Here is a 16,558-nt window from a genome sequence, read left to right on the forward strand (position 1 = left end):
ACAATACAATGAGGTTACTTTCTGATCTGTTAGCATACAGGGCACGGAAGTATAATAAATGCCTCTGTTCACTTTAATTAGTCTCACTTTTTGTTTAGCAATGTCTGAAGAAACATACATTAGTGACTATCTTGCAGCTATACTGTAATAATGAAATTTATTCGTAATTGTGGAATCTTTCTGACATTAGTTGCATTAGGCATAAAGATATTACCTATTGGTGACACACGAAAATTGTGCCAGATTGAGACGCGAACCCGGATTTCCGACTCATCGCGAGCGGTCGAATTAACCACTTCGGCTATCCGAACACTCTTCTAGGACCGAGCCAAACTTCCATAGTTTATGACTGTTACAACGCCCAACGGACCATATGGCGATCGTAGTGCTACCGTTGAATACGTTCGTCTCCTTGAAACCCTGTGGCGGGAATCCAAGTAAAGCTGCGAGCGATGGGGTTGTAGGCGGTATGAGAAGTGGAAGTTCGGGTCAGTCGTGGAAGCATGCTCAGGTAGCCAAAACGCATAAGGCGGCTGCTCTCGGCAAGCGAGAGATCCGGGCTCGAGTCCCAGTCCGGCACGAATTTTCATTTTTCATCGGTAGATCTACATCTACATCTACATGGATACTCTGCAATCACGTTTAAGTGCCTGGCAGAGGGTTCATCGAACCACCTTCACAATTCTCTATTATTCCAATCTCGTATAGAGCGCGGAAAGAGTGAACACCTAAATCTTTCCGTACGAGCTCTGATTTCCCTTATTTTATCGTGGTGATCGTTCCTCCCTACGTAGGTCGGTGTCAACAGAATATTTTCGCATTAGGAGGGGAAAGTTGGTGATTGGAATTTCTTGAGAAGATTCCGTCGCAACGAAAAACGCCTTCTTTTAATGATGCCCAGCCCAAATCATTGGTCATTTCTGTGAAACTCTCTCCCATATTTCGCGATAATACAAAACGTGCTGCCTTTCTTTGAACTTTTTCTACGTACTCCGTCAGTCCTATCTGGTAAGGATCCCACACCGCGCAACGGTATCCTAAAAGAGGACGGAAAAGCGCAGTGTAGGCAGTCTCTTTAGTAGGTCTGTTGCATTTTCGAAGTGTCCTGCCAATAAAACGTAGTCTTTGGTTAGCCTTCCCCACAACATTTTCTATTTGTTCCTTCCAATTTAAGTTGTTCGTAATTGTAATACCTAGGTATTTAGTTGTATTTATGGCTTTTAGATTAGACTGACTTATCGTGTAACCGAAGTTCAACGAGGTCCTTATAGCACTCATGTGGATGAAAATAATAACTCCATACCTAATGCAGCTAATGTCGGGAAGATTCCGCACTTCTGAATAAATTTCACAGTCTCACTTTGTGTCTGCAGGCCCCATGAGAGCATATGAAGAGGTGCTGTAGTAGATGCCTCGCTTAATAATGTTCCTTGAAACTTCGTAAGCAGGTTTTTGCGGGTTAGTTCAAGCGGCTGCCAGTTCAGATTATTCGCCATATCTGTGACGCTCCCATAGTAGATCAAGTAAGCAAGTTTCCAGAATGAGATTTTCACTCTGCAGCGGAGTGTGCGCTGTTATGAAACTTCCTGGCAGATTAAAACTGTGTGCCCGACCGAGACTCGAACTCGGGACCTTTGCCTTTCGCGGGCAAGTGCTCTACCAACTGAGCTACCGAAGCACGACTCACGCCCGGTACTCACAGCTTTACTTCTGCCAGTATCCGTCTCCTACCTGCCAAACTTTACAGAAGCTCTTTTGCGAAACATGCAGAACTAGCACTCCTGAGAGAAAGGATATTGTGGAGACATGGCTTAGCCACAGCCTGGGGGATGTTTCCAGAATGAGATTTTCACTCTGCAGCGGAGTGTGCGCTGATATGAAACTTCCTGGCAGATTAAAACTGCGTGTCCGACCGAGACTCGAACTCGGGACCTTTGCCTTTCGCGGGCAAGTGCTCTACCAACTGAGCTACCGAAGCACGACTCACGGCCGCTACTCACAGCTTTACTTGTGCCAGGCTGTGGCTAAGCCATGTCTCCACAATATCCTTTCTTTCAGGAGTGCTAGTTCTGCATGTTTCGCAGAAGAGCTTCTGTAAAGTTTGGAAGGTAGGAGACGGATACTGGCAGAAGTAAAGCTGTGAGTACCGGGCGTGAGTCGTGCTTCGGTAGCTCAGTTGGTAGAGCACTTGCCCGCGAAAGGCAAAGGTCCCGAGTTCGAGTCTCGGTCGGGCACACAGCTTTAATCTGCCAGGAAGTTTCAAGTAAGCAAGTGATCGTCTGTGCTGTCCTTACTTCAATACGTTCAATATCCGTTGTTAGTTCTGTTTGTTGTGGGTCCCACACACTTAAAAAATATTCTAGCATGAATCAGACAGATCAAAATCTGCTATATGCTTGACCTACAGCTGAGCCTGTGTGTTCATTCCATTTCATATCACCGAAAATTATTACAGTGTGGTATTTGTATGAGTTGGTGCTTTAGTCATAGCATTCTACATCTTTTCCGTTTCGTGATGTGTGCTGTTTCACATTTTTGAACATTTAAAGTAAGCTGCCAATCTTTGCACCACTTTTAAATGTCTGGATATATTTTTCAGACTGTACTTGATTAATGATAACTATATCATCGGAGAAATGTCATACGCTGCTATTAGTACTGTCTGCCAGATCATTAACATACACCATGAACAGAAAGGGACCCAACACACTTCCCTGGGGCACGCTCGAAATTATTTATACAGCTGTCAACGATCCTCTACCCAAGAAAATATGCTGCTTCCTCGCTACCAAACAAACCCTTAGTCCAGTCACAAATTTAGCCACCAAAAGGGGAATCCCATGTCTGCATTCTACAACCTTAGCGCAGAACACATTTTTTGTGTTTGTCCTCTCACTTCTGACTGGTTTGATGCGGCCAGTCACGAATTTTTCTCTTGTCAGTCTCTTCATTTTCTAGCAGCACTTCCGGCCAATGTTCTCAATTACTTGTTCGATATATTCCAGTCTCAGTTTTCCCCTACAATTTTAGCCTCTACACTCCCTCAAGTATAACGGAAGTCATTCCCTGATGCCTTAGCACTTTTCCTAGCATTGTGCCCCTTCTTTTCTCAGTGTTTTTCACATGTTCTTCTCATCGATTCCTTATTTTTTATCAGTCCGCCAAAGTTTCAATGATCTTCTGTAGCACCGCATCTCAGACGCTTCGATTCTCTTTTTTTTCGGTTTTGCCACAGTGCATGGTCCAGTTCGACACAATGCTGTGCTCCTAACGTATATTCTGAGGAATTCATTTTTCAAACCAAGGCTGATACTTGTAGGCTTTTTCCCACCAGGAATACTCTTTTGCTGGGCTGCTCAGGTTGTTGTATCCTCCTTCTCCGTCTGTCATGTGTAATTTTCGAGAGCGAGATTTTCACTCTGCAGCGGAGTGTGCGCTGATGTGAAACTTTCTAGCAGATTAAAACTGTGTGCCGGACCGAGACTCGAACTCGGGACCTTTGACTGTCGTGGGCAAGTGCTCTAACATCTGAGCTACCCAACCACATCTCAGGCCGCGTCCTCACAGCTTTACTTCTGCCAGTATCTCGTCTCCTACCTTCCAAACTTTACAGAAGCTCTACTACGAATCTTGGAGAACTAGCACTCCTCAATATCCTTTCTTTCAGGAGTGCTAGTTCTGAAAGGTTCGCAGGAGAGCTTCTGTAAAGTTTTGAAGGTAGGAGACGAGATACTGGCAGGAGTAAAGCTGTGAGGACGGGGCCTGAGTCGTGCTTGGGTAGCTCAGATGTTAGAGCACTTGCCCGCGAAAGGCAAAGGTCCTGAGTTCGAGTCTCAGTCCGGCACACAGTTTTAATTGCTAGGACGTTTCACGTGTAATTTTGCGTCCAGGATGGCAGCATCTCTTCATTTCTCTTGGTTCCTACTCCCTACTGTTGATGTTAAGTTTATCGTGAATCTCATTTCTGCTACTCCTCATTATTCCCATATTTCTTCGGTTCACTCTCAATCCTGATCAGCTTGTTCATTCCCTTCATCATGTCCCGCAATTCTTTTTCTCTTGCACTGGGGACAGCAACACCATCAGCTAATCTTATCATAGATATCCTTTCACCATGGACTTTAATTTCATTCTTGAGTGTTTCTGTTATTTGCGTCATTCCTTCGTCGATGTAACGACTGAACAATTGGGACGAAAGACTGCATTCCTGTCTTGCACCATTTTTAATCGGAGAACTTCGTTCTTGTCTTCCACTCTTATTGTTCTCTCTTGGTTCTTGTATATATTGCATATTTCCCGTCTTACCCTCCAGCTTAACTATACTTTTCTCAGAATTTCGAACATCTTGCACCATTTTACATCGTCCAACGCTTCTTCTACGTCGACAAATCCTATAAACGTGTCTTCATACGTGTTAAGTCTTGACTCCATTACGAAACGCAACGTCAGAACTCTGGTGCCTTTACTTTTGCTAAAGCCGAACTAATCGTCATCTAACAGATACTAAATATTCTTTTCCACTGTTCTGTTTTTTTTTTTTACCGAATTGAATGCATAATCTTTTAAGCTGATTTTGCGATAGTTATCGCACTTTGCTGCCCTAGCTATCTTCGATATTATGTGGATGATGTTTTCCCGAAACTCTAATTGTACTTCTCCAGACTGATAATTTCAACAGATCAATTTGTATATTCGTGTGGCTGACAGCCAGTAAGATAGTACAAAAAATTAGAAACGAGGTTTTGGAGCGTGGAGCGACCGCCACAGCAGTGGAGGAGGTGGTGTGGGCGCTAATCGGCCGGCCCGGCTCGGCTCGCCGGTCGCGGCCCGGCATTCCGCAGCAGCCGGCCGGCCGGCCGCGATCAATACTCGCCGCCTCCGCCCCCGCCTCCGCCTCCTTCGGCCAATTTTTGCCTCCCGGGCTCTGCTCAAGCAGCAGCCCGCCCCCGCACCCCCACACCCCCACACCGCGGCCCCCGGCTGCTGGCCCGCAGACCGCTGGCCGCCCGTGAGGCGCTGTCACGCGAACGTCGCACGGCGTTTCCGGACCACAGTCACGCGACCGTATTCTGACGCCCAGAGTCTGTATCTACATACATATTCCGTAAGCCACCGTATGGTGCGTGGTAGAGGGTACCGTGTAACACGCTTTTTCTTTCCTTTTTCTGTTCCATTCGCAAGTAATGAGATAAAAACGACTGTCTGTACGACCCGTAATCTCTCTAATCTTATCTTCGCGGTCTTTACGCGAAATGCACGTTGGCGTCAGTAGAATGGCTCTGCAATCAGCCTCAGATGTCGGTTCTTTACATTTTGTCAAAAGTGCACTTCGAAAAGCACGTTGCCTTCCCTCCAGTGATCCCATTTGAGTTCCCGAACCATCTCCGTAATACTTAGTGTGTTGTTCGACCCTGCCAGCAATAATCGCCTCTAAATTGCTTCTATATTTTCCTTTAATGAGACCTGGTGCGGATCCCAAGTCCTCGTACAGAACTCAACAGTTGGTCGTACTAAGCCTAGATGCGACTTTACACATGAACCACATTTTCAAAAATTTTCCCAATAAACCGAAGTCGACCAGTCGCTACCCTACTACAGTCTTTACATGTCCATCCAAAAAAAAAAAAAAAAAAACTGGTTCAAATGGCTCTGCGCACTATGGGACTTAACATCTGAGGTCGTCAGTGACCTAGAACTTAGAACTAACCTAAGGACATCACACACATCCATGCCCGAGGCAGGATTCGAACCTGCGCCCGTAGCGGTCGTGCGGTTCCAGACTGTACCGCCTAGAACCGCTCGGCCACCCCTGCCGGCCTGTTCTTTCCATTTCATATTTATTCTGGTAAGAGATATAAAAGACATACAAATACCACCTAATGGTAAATACACCAATGTGCCAGTACAGGAAACAATCCAAATAATAAAATATAACCATTTACAATATAGGAAAACATCCATGGCTGGAACACTTGAAATTATAAATCCTTTGGAAATAGCATTAGCACAAAATTAATTTCAATTTTACAACAAAATTTATGCCCAAGCAGATCGAGTAGCCATGGTCAATAGTGTAGCTAGCATATTAGCCGAAATTTTCCTGAATTCTGTGGAAGAGAAATTCTTTAACTTCTTTAAAAATCCGACTCAGTTGCGAAAATTTTCTGGTCTTTACCCAGGTTTCGGCTAGAATAATGTAGCCTTCTTCAGAAGCATAAAATTACTATAACATGCCAGAGTAAGGCATAGTCAACATCAAAAATTAAAACCTATAGTACCGTAGAACCATGTCAAGCTAAAACTACTTAACTGAAGTCCAGCCCCGGCATCACTTCAGTCTGTAGCACTCTTGCCAACGTAGTTGCCGCTGCCAACCGACCGCAGTACTAGAAATAAATAATTAATATATAAAGTTATTATTATCCAAGAAAATGTGTTTTATGTGGCCTGTTTTAGCTTCTCAGATAATAGCTTGTTATTTGCGACGAATAAATAAATAACAATAAATACACAATATTACCTGGTGAGTACTAGACGAGAAGCGTGTTTTTTTTTTGGTTCATGGTGTGGGTTCCTAAAGTAATTTCCTAGTCCTAGTTCATGAACCACGGGCAACGTATGAGTGGCCAAGTAAGTGGTCCCGACAGTCGGGATACCAGTTACTTTCGAATAAGGCTGGGCATCTCGGACATATTCTGAGCCGTGGTCACCTTTATGCTCATACGGCAAAGACTACCAAATCCACCGGTTAGTCCCTCAGCCGTTAGGGGTAAAACCCAATGGGACTCGGGGCAAGTAAGGCTAGCAACCTGCTTTCCTGGTAATTTAAATATGATGCTGGCAACAATCAGAGCAAAATGCCTCGGACCTTTAGAGGTGACGGAGTCCCACCTCTAACAGACAAACCAGGGACTCCTAAGATACGACTTGGTAAACAAATGGTAATGAGATAGGGAGCTATTAATATCAATGGGGGCTACTCTGGGAAGAAGGTAGAGCTGGCAGAGGCTGCAAGTAAGATGGGGCTGGACGTTTTAGCTGTTAGTGACATTCGGGTAAGGGGTGAGAAAGAAGAGGAAGTGGGAGAATACAAGGTCTACCTGTCAGGAGTCACAGCAGGAATAGCACAATGGGGTCTAGGACTTTACATCAGGAAAGAAATGGATCCCAGCGTAGTTGCAATAAGGTATGTAAACGAACGACTGATGTGGATAGATTTGACAGCGTCTAGCAAGAAAATTAGGATTGTGTCAGTATATTCGCAATGTGAAGGGACAGATCAAGATAAGATGGATAGTTTTTATGAGGCACTCACTGATGTAGTTGTTAGAGTAAAGGATAAGGACAGTGTTCTGCTCATGGGTGATTTTAACGCCAGGATTGCAAATCGAACAGAAGGGTATGAAAAGGTTATGGGTAAATTTGGAGAGGATATGGAGGCCAACAGGAACGGGAAACAACTCTTGGATTTCTGTGCCAGTATGGGCTTAGTAATCCCAAACTCCTTTTTTAAACAGAAGAACATTCACCGGTATACTTGGGAAGGCAGGGGAACCAGATCTGTCATTGACTATATAATAAAAGATCAGGAATTCAGGAAGGCTGTGAGGGACACACGTGTATTCAGGGGATTCTTTGATGACACTGATCATTATTTAATCTGCAGTGAAATTGGGATTGAGAGGCCGAAAGTGCAGGAGGTCAGGTCCATATGTAGGAGGATAAAAGTGTAGAAACTTCAGGATAAGGAAATCAGGCACAAGTACGTAACAGCGATTTCAGAAAGGTACCAGTTAGTCGAATGTAGTCAATTACAGTCATTGGAAAAGGAATGGACAAGGTACAGGGACACAGTACTAGAAGTGGCTAAAGATTGTCTTGGAACAGTAGTGTGTAAAAGTAGGACGAAGCAAACAGCTTGGTGGAATGACACAATCAAGGCAGCCTGTAAAAGGAATAAGAAGGCGTATCAAAAATGGCTACATACTAGAACTCAGGTAGAAAGAGAAAGTTATTTTGAAGAAAGAAACAAAGCCAAACAGATAATTGCAGCATCCAAGAAGAAATCTTCGGAAGACTTTGGAAACAGGTTGGAGACTATGGGTCAAGCTTCTGGAAAACCATTCTGGAGTGTAATTAGCAATCTTCGAAAGGGAGGTAAGAAGGAAATGACAAGTATTTTGGACAGGTCAGGAAAACTGCTGGTGAATCCTGTGGATGCCTTGGGTAGATGGAGGGAATATTTTGAAGAGTTTCTCAATGTAGGTGAAAATACGATCAGTAATGTTTCAGATTTCGAGGTTGAATGGGATAGGAATGATGATGGAAATAGGATCACATTTGAGGAAGTGGAGAAAATGATCAGTAGATTGCAGTGCAATAAAGCAGCTGGGGTGGATGAAATTAAGTCGGAATTCATCAAATACAGTGGAATGTCAGGTCTTAAACCGCTACACAGGATAACTGAAATGGCCTGGGAGTCGGGACAGGTTCCATCAGACTGGACAAAAGCAGTAATCACACCAATCTTTAAACATGGAAACAGAAAAGATTGTAACAACTACAGAGATATCTCTTTAATCGGCGTTGTGGGTAAAATCTTCTCTGGTAGTGTTGAAAGGAAAGTGCGAGTATTAGTTGAGGACCAACTGGATGAAAATCAGTGTGGGTTTAGGCCTCTTAGAGGTTGTCAGGACCAGATCTTTAGCTTACGGCAAATATTGGAGAAGTGTTATGAGCGGAACAGGGAATTGTATCTATACTTTATAGATCTAGAAAAGGCATATGACCGGGTTCCTAGGAGGAAGTTATTGTCTGTTCTACGAGATTATGGACTAGGAGGCAAACTTTTGCAAGCGATTAAAGGTCTTTACATGGATAGTCAGGCAGCAGTTAGAGTTGACGGTAAATTGAGTTCATGGTTCAGAGTAGTTTCAGGAGTAAGACAAGGCTGCAACCTGTCTCCACTGTTGTTCATATTATTTATGGATGATATGTTGAAAACAATAGACTGGTTGGGTGAGATTAAGATATGTGAACACAAAATGAGCAGTCTTGCATATGCGGATGACTTAGTTGTGATGGCAGATTCGATTGAAAGTTTGCAAAGTAATATTTCAGAGCTAGATGAGAAATGTAAGGACTATGGTATGAAGATTAGCATCTCCAAAACGAAAGTAATGTCAGTGGGAAAGAAATATAAACGGATTGAGTGTCAAATAGGAGGAACAAAGTTAGAACAGATGGACGGTTTCAAGTACTTAGGATGCATATTCTCACAGGATCGTAACATAGTGAAAGAACTAGAAGCGAGGTGTAGCAAAGCTAATGCAGTGAGCGCTCAGCTACGATCTACTATCTTCTGCAAGAAGGAAGTCAGCACCAAGACTAAGTTATCTGTGCACCGTTCAATCCTTCGACCAAGTTTGTTGTACGGGAGCGAAAGCTGGGTGGATTCAGGTTACCTTATCAACAAGGTTGAGGTTACGGATATGAAAGTAGCTAGGATGATTGCAGGTACTACCAGATGGGAACACTGGCAGGAGGGTGTCCACAATAAGGAAATCGAAGAAAAACTGGGAATGAACTCTATAGCTGTAGCAGTCAGGGCGAACTGGCTTAGATGTTGGGGTCATGTTACACGCATGGGAGAAGCAAGGTTACCCAAGAGACTCATGGGTTCAGCAGTAGAGTGTAGGAGGAGTCGGGGCAGACCAAGGAGAAGGTACCTTCGGCTAAGAATGATTTTGAAGTAATACGTTTAACATCAGAAGAGGCACCAATGTTAGCACTGAATAGGGAATCATGGAGGAATTTTATAAGGGGCTATGCTCCAGACTGAACGCTGAAAGGCATAATCAGTCTTAAATGATGATGATGATGATTTTTTTTTTGTAAATATGATAACATTACTTTCCAGATATGTCTAGTGTCTTACCCATTGCGCCACCTGCCAGCCAGAGACGTACATGAGTAATTTTCTAGACAAAATTAAATGAAAAAAACCTCTACTGCTATGACGGTACCAGAAATCAGTACGGGACATATCACAGAATAGCTACATTAAAATTTTTGAACTCGCCGGTTAAGCCTTCAGGATCGCTCGTTGCCAACCGACTGCCATGCTATCCTCTGCAAGAGGCTTAGTTGAATGCGGTATGGAGGGGCATGTGGCCAGCATACAGCTTTCTCAGCTGTTGCCGGCTTTCCTGAGATACTCCTTTTCATTCAGGTATTTCTCAATTGGCCATATGAGATTTCCTACCCTTATTACGCACCCTGAGTTCCCAAAAATCTATTATAACTCAAATGGTCAGGATGAATAGGATAGGGAAATGAAATATTGCACCTTTCACTATTAGTTTATTACAAAGCCAAGATCGAACTGAAAAAAAAGCACGGTAACAAATGATGTTGGTGGTAGTTATTAAAGGGGAAAGAAGTAAAGCTGCGAGGGCTATCCACAAAGTAAATTACGTTTTCGTTTGTGCCCGTTAGGGGCGGGGCTAGAGCGGCCATCTTGGTGTCATGGCATTCCGCCGCTCAGTCGGCATCCTGCCGTGCTAGTGAGAGGTTCGTGCTGTACTCCGTTGAGTTACTGTGACAGTTTGAAATGTCAGCGTTAACTGAAAATACCGCGAAGTGTGAAGTGCGTGCTGTAATAAGGTTTCTGACTGCAAAAAAATGTACACCGATAGAAATCCATCGGCAGCTTTGTAAAGTGTATGGGGACAACATAATCACTGAAGGTGGAGTGCGTCAATGAGTGATAAAATTTAAAAATGGCCGAACAGACGTTCACGACGAAGAGCGAAGTGGAAGAACCAGCATTGTGGCTGCCGAACTTGTCGAAAAGTCGATGCCGCGGTCCGTGAAAACCGTAATTTCACAATAACGGAACTCTCTATGAGTTTTACACAAATTTCACGAAGTTTGTTGCACGAAATCATTACCGAAAAGCTTGTTTACCACAAGTTTTGTGCAAGTTGGGCACCAAAAATCTTGACAGAGATTCACAAGAATCAGCGAATGGCTGCAGTGTTAACGTTTTTGGACGCTTACGAGAAAGATGGCGACTCATTAATCGATCGCATCGTTACTGGTGACGAAACATAGGTTAAGCATGTGAACTGCGAGACAAAATTGCAGTCAATGCAGTGGGAGCACACAAATTCCCCCCCCCCCCCCCCCCCCAAAACCCAAGAGATGTGTGCAGACAATGTCGGCAAGGAAGGGGATGGCGACTGTCTTTTGGGACAGAAAAGGTGTGATTTTTGTGGATTTCCTGGAAAGAGGCACTACAATAAACTCTTAAAGGTATTGCCAAAGTCTGCACAACCTCAGAAGAGAAATACAAAACAAGCGCAGGGGAAAGTTGGGCTCAAAGATCTTGCTAATTCACGACAACGCCCGGGCCCACACGGCAAATGCCACTCGTGAAGTTCTCGAATCTTTTAAGTGGGAATTGTTTCCTCACACGCCGTACAGTCCCGACCTGGCACCGAGCGACTTCCACTTATTCCCAGGAATGAATAACTGGCTGGCTATGCAGCGTTTTGATGACGACGCACAGCTTCAAGAAGAGGTAACCACGTGGTTGAAGGCGCAGGCGGCCGAATTTTACGACGAAGGAATTTCCAAGCTCGTCCATCGCTACGATAAGTGCCTTAATTTAAATGGCAACTATGTAGAAAAGTAGTATTTAAGTGTGGCTTTCATCTGTATATAATTAAAAAAATTTCAATTCTTTATTTATTTTTAATTCCAAAACGTAATGTACTTTTTGGATAGCCCTCGTAGAATGATGTCTCCCTCAAGGTAATAACAACAACGCTTTTTGACTATATGTGAGGTACTGACAGAGATTGTGAACCGCTAGATGAACGCAATAAGACATAGTTTGGTTGAAACACAGGGCTGCAGTTTAGATGGACTCGCTGCAGCGAAGTCCAAGTCGTCAGACAAAGATTGCTAATAGGCCCGAATGCCGATATGCTCACCACAGAACCGCCCAACGGGTGATGAGGAGACTGCAAAGGCCGTGGCCGCCGTGCCCTCGCGCCGAGACGTGCAGAGAATCACGGCTGGTGCACCGAAAAAACCAAAACTGTCCTCTGTGGCGGCTCTCTGCTAATTTTCGGAGCGTACAGCGTACCTCTATCGAACTGCTCAGAGCGTCCTCTACCGTGGGCATCCGCTGAATGCCACGAGAATATCTCCTTTCTTCCCTCCTTAACACCAAATTCACAGTGAGCACCAAAAATTATCCCCTCTAATGGCCAAGCTACCCCGGCAAATTGTTGGCCAAGCTGCCCCTGTAAAATTGCGCCAATGATGTACTTATAATACCATACCAGATCTCCCGCCTAGACACGACATAGCTGTATACCTCCAATGAGAAAGTTTGCATCCAAAATCTATGCTCGGCCTCGCTAAACTTGTCGTAAGAGAAACGGGCACACATTCCACGCCTTTGGCGGACAGTGCTGTCCTTCCCAGAGCAACCATCAAGCTGGGCGCCCATCTGTGGGTCGCACACAAGAGGTGGACGACACATCTCCGGAATGCAGGCCGATGGCCACTGTCTTGCTGAACACTGGGTAGCCCTCGTGGACCGAATTTATGGTGAGAGGCCACCGCCTGCACTCAAAAGCAAAGCGGTCACGCTTTTGCAGAAGTCCAGATGCTTTGCTCCAAGAGTCCACGGCTGTTCCTTTGACTTCTGCCGCCCTGGTCACATCTCCCTGCCGTCGTCGCCGACACGTAAAACAGTCTAGTGCCACAATTGTTATTGCTAGCAGCAAACAAACTCTGTCATTCCCTGTCATACCTACAACTACTCGTTCTGATTGTTCACTACGTAGCTGAGATGGCTGCAGTGCCTCTACAATCTACAGGCACTACATAATTAATGAGGGGTGAATGATGGCGTGGCCAAAGGGTCGCCATCTTTCAGCCTCACGAATATGAGTGCCCCTCATTGCAGTCCTCCCATCTCTGGTAGTCACGGAAACCAGACCGGCATCATCTTAATGGCAGTCAGATGTACTAACACCTCAGCTGCAACGGTCGCAGGTTTGAATCCTTCCTCGGGCATGGATGTGTGTGATGTCCTTATGTTAGTTAGAGACAGCAAAGGACTTGGAAGAGCAGTTGAACGGAATGGACAGTGTCTTGAAAGGAGGATACAAGATGAACATCAACAAAAGCAAAACGAGGGTAATGGAATGTAATAGAACTAAGTCGGGTGATGCTGAGGTAATTAGATTAGGAAATGAGACGCTTGAAGTAGTAAAGGAGTTTTGCTATTTGGGGAGCAAAATGACTGATGATGGTCAAAGTAGAGAGGATATAAAGGTAGACTGGCAATGGCAAGGAAAGCGTTTCTGAAGAAGAGAAATTTGTTAACATCGAGTATAGATTTAAGTGTCAGTAAGTCGTTTCTCATTTGTATGTAGTTTAGCCATGTATGGAAGTGAAACATGGACGATAAATAGTATGGACAAGAAGAGAATAGAAGCTTTCGAAATGTGGTGCTACAGAAGAATGCCGAAGATTAGATGGGTAGATCACATAACTAATGAGGAGGTACTGAATAGAATTGGGGAGAAGAGAAATTTGTGGCACAACTCGACAAGAAGAAGGGACCGGTTGGTATGACATGTTCTGAGGCATCAAGGGATCACAAATTTAGCATTGGAGGGCAGCGTGGAGTGTAAAAATCGTAGAGGGAGACCAAGAAATGAATATACTAAGCAGATTCAGAAGGATGTATGTTGCAGTAGGTGCTGTGAGATGAAGAAGCTTGCACAGGATAGAGTAGCATTGAGAGCTGCATCAAACCAGTCTCAGGACTGAAGACAACAACAACAACAAGTTCTAGGGGACTGATGACCTCAGCAGTTAAGTCCCATAGTGCTCAGAGCCATTGGAACCATTGGAGGAATCCACACATACATATCACAAAAATGTTTGTGTGTGTGTGTGTGTGTGTGTGTGTGTATGTGTGTGTGTGTGTGCGTGTTCTACATCTCCTCCTAAACCGCTGGACCGATTTCAGCCAAACTTGGCACACTTATCCCTTACAGACAGGCAACAATTGTTGTGGAGCTACGAACTACGTACCTGCCACAGTTCAGGAGAATTGATATCGTAGACAAAGAGATGCGCAAAAACTGTCACATCAAGCATGATGCTTAAATGTAATACTTCTGGGCTACTAAATGTTTTCGCAATAAATGTCGCAGGCAGTGTCCACATATGCCGCTGGATTCATCTACAAAATTAAATCGTTGTATGACGCATAGGTCAGAAGGTGGAACGTCATAAACACTGAGATGTGTCAAAAACTGCCAAATTGTGCATGACGTTTAAATTTTTTACTTCTTCGCTGCTATCTTTATTCGCAACACATTTTCCAGGCAGTATCCACATATGTCGCTGAATGTACGTACAAAATTACGAGTATATCGTTGTCTGAAGATCAAGAGATAGCACGTCACAAACTCTGATACGTAAAAAAGCCACATCATGCATCACGTTTTAACACGTTCATTCTTTACTGATAAGACACACCCACAGTTGAGTCAACTTAAGAAAAACTCTGAAACCTGGCAGCACTTTTTGCAGCCTCCAACTGCGAAACGCAAAAAGCTGTGGGCGTAAACAACAGCTGTCTATAGAGCTATGAAGAGGCGTTGCCAAGATACGTATACAAAATAGAGTTGTAGACACGCGAAGCCGCTGCACCCGGCACACAGAAACTATCCAGGATCTTTGTATGATTGTTTCATAATTTGAAAGGCGTTTACACGAATATATGGGAATGAAATGTTTTCGACATTATTCTAGAAACACAGTTCAAACAAAAATGTTCAAATGTGTGTGATATCTTATGGGACTTAACTGCTAAGGTCATCAGTCCCTAAGCTTACACACAACTTAACCTAAAGTATGCAAGGCCAAACACACACACCCATGCCCGAGGGAGGACTCGAGCCTCCGCCGGGACCAGCCGCACAGTCCATGACTGCAGCGTCTGAGACCGCTCGGCTAATCCCGCGCGGCGAAGTACCTCAATAAAGGACCTAAGCAAAAATCCCGAGGAAGAATTAGCTTAATAGTACAGAAGCCATAGCTGGATCCTTTGATTTATCATCTGCCTACAATGAAAAATTCCGATGCTATGGATGCCGCTAGGAAAACGTTGATCCAAAGTATAAACAGTTACAGCTCAGTGCAGGGTTGGAAAAGTGCAAACTGGACAAATTTCTTGATAAGTAAATCGAATACACTTTCGCATCGGTTAATTTTCTAAAATAAACTATCGATCACTGATTCAAAAACATGTTCTCGCAATAAAACTACACGCACTGCGCCTTGTAGAACCAATCCTTCTAACTGGTTTTAAAAATATCAATGACAACTCTAATAAAGGAAGCCTGGCGCAATCATAAACCGATCAGCCCAGAGTTAATGTAATGCAACAACTGACTGTATTACAATCTATTGTTTTTCTTTATTCTTCGGTAAACATCAGAAAACAACGGCTAGTTATGAAGGTTGTGCCTCTTGTTCTTAGACTACGTCTGTTTATCGATCTGCTCATTCTAGCTGGCTCGCGCTCACGCTTCATGAGCAACTGGCCTGCTGACGGCGAGTAATGGAATTGCAACAGGGGGGGGGGGGGGGGGGGGGAGGGGGGTGAGAGCAGGAATTGAAACGAGGCAGCTCCCCACTAGCAACTGTTGTCAACGTGTCTACCCTACGGCTGTTAATAGTTTTACGGAGATGTGTCGCTTCACCGTAGCTAATTAATGCATTTTGTGGAAAATTCATTTCCTGCAACTGTAGCATTGATAAGAAATGATAATGAAAAGAAATTTACATTTCTTTAAATTGATGGGACAATGAAGATGGGGCAGCTAAGTAAAAAACATGATATTTGCCGCTATTGATGCGGCGTTATGATGAATGTCGTTTTCAGAAGAAGTTAAAAATTTGGACATTTGCCGTAAGTTTCTATGGGACCAAATTGCTGATGTCATCGGTCCCTAGGCTTACACACTTTTTAATCTAACTTAAACTAACTTACGCCAAGGCAACACACACACAAACACTCATGCCCGAGGGAGGACTCGAACCTCCGACGGGAGGAGCCGCGTAAACCATGGCAAGGCGCCGTACACCGCGCAGTTACCCCGCGTGGCGAAGAACTTAAAATTGACATAATGTATTGACATAATGTATTTCGTGAATATTTTTATTCACACTTAAACATAGAAACACTACATCTCAATGAATGCTACATATTTTCCCTTTCACTAAAACATCAATATCTGGTGTCAGTTTCTGAGCACTGCTAATAAGAAGATAAGCTCTTAAGCTATCAGTGAGCTACTGAGGCCATATTTCTTCCTTTTCATTGCGGAAATTAGTTGCTCGCACAAAGTTGTGGGTCCAAACTTCGATATAATTGTGGCTGTTAGCTTGTTAAGTTGTGGAAATTTATGTTGAAGAAAATTTTTATACGAGTCTACAAGATTTATTTCATTATGAA

General features: G+C 44.0%; 1 protein-coding gene and 1 non-coding gene across 2 annotated transcripts in view; one reads left to right on the top strand and one right to left on the bottom strand.

Annotated features, from left to right (window-relative positions):
* Positions 1-16,558, top strand: part of LOC126334741 (chorion peroxidase-like) — a 407,382-nt gene that overhangs the window by 60,658 nt on the left and 330,166 nt on the right. The gene's annotated exons all lie outside the window — the stretch shown is intronic.
* On the bottom strand, positions 1,902-1,978 carry Trnas-cga (transfer RNA serine (anticodon CGA)). Its single transcript has one exon. It is a non-coding gene; the product is annotated as a tRNA-Ser (tRNA).

This window comes from Schistocerca gregaria, chromosome 2, assembly GCF_023897955.1.
Source record: "Schistocerca gregaria isolate iqSchGreg1 chromosome 2, iqSchGreg1.2, whole genome shotgun sequence".
NCBI lineage: Eukaryota > Metazoa > Arthropoda > Insecta > Orthoptera > Acrididae > Schistocerca > Schistocerca gregaria.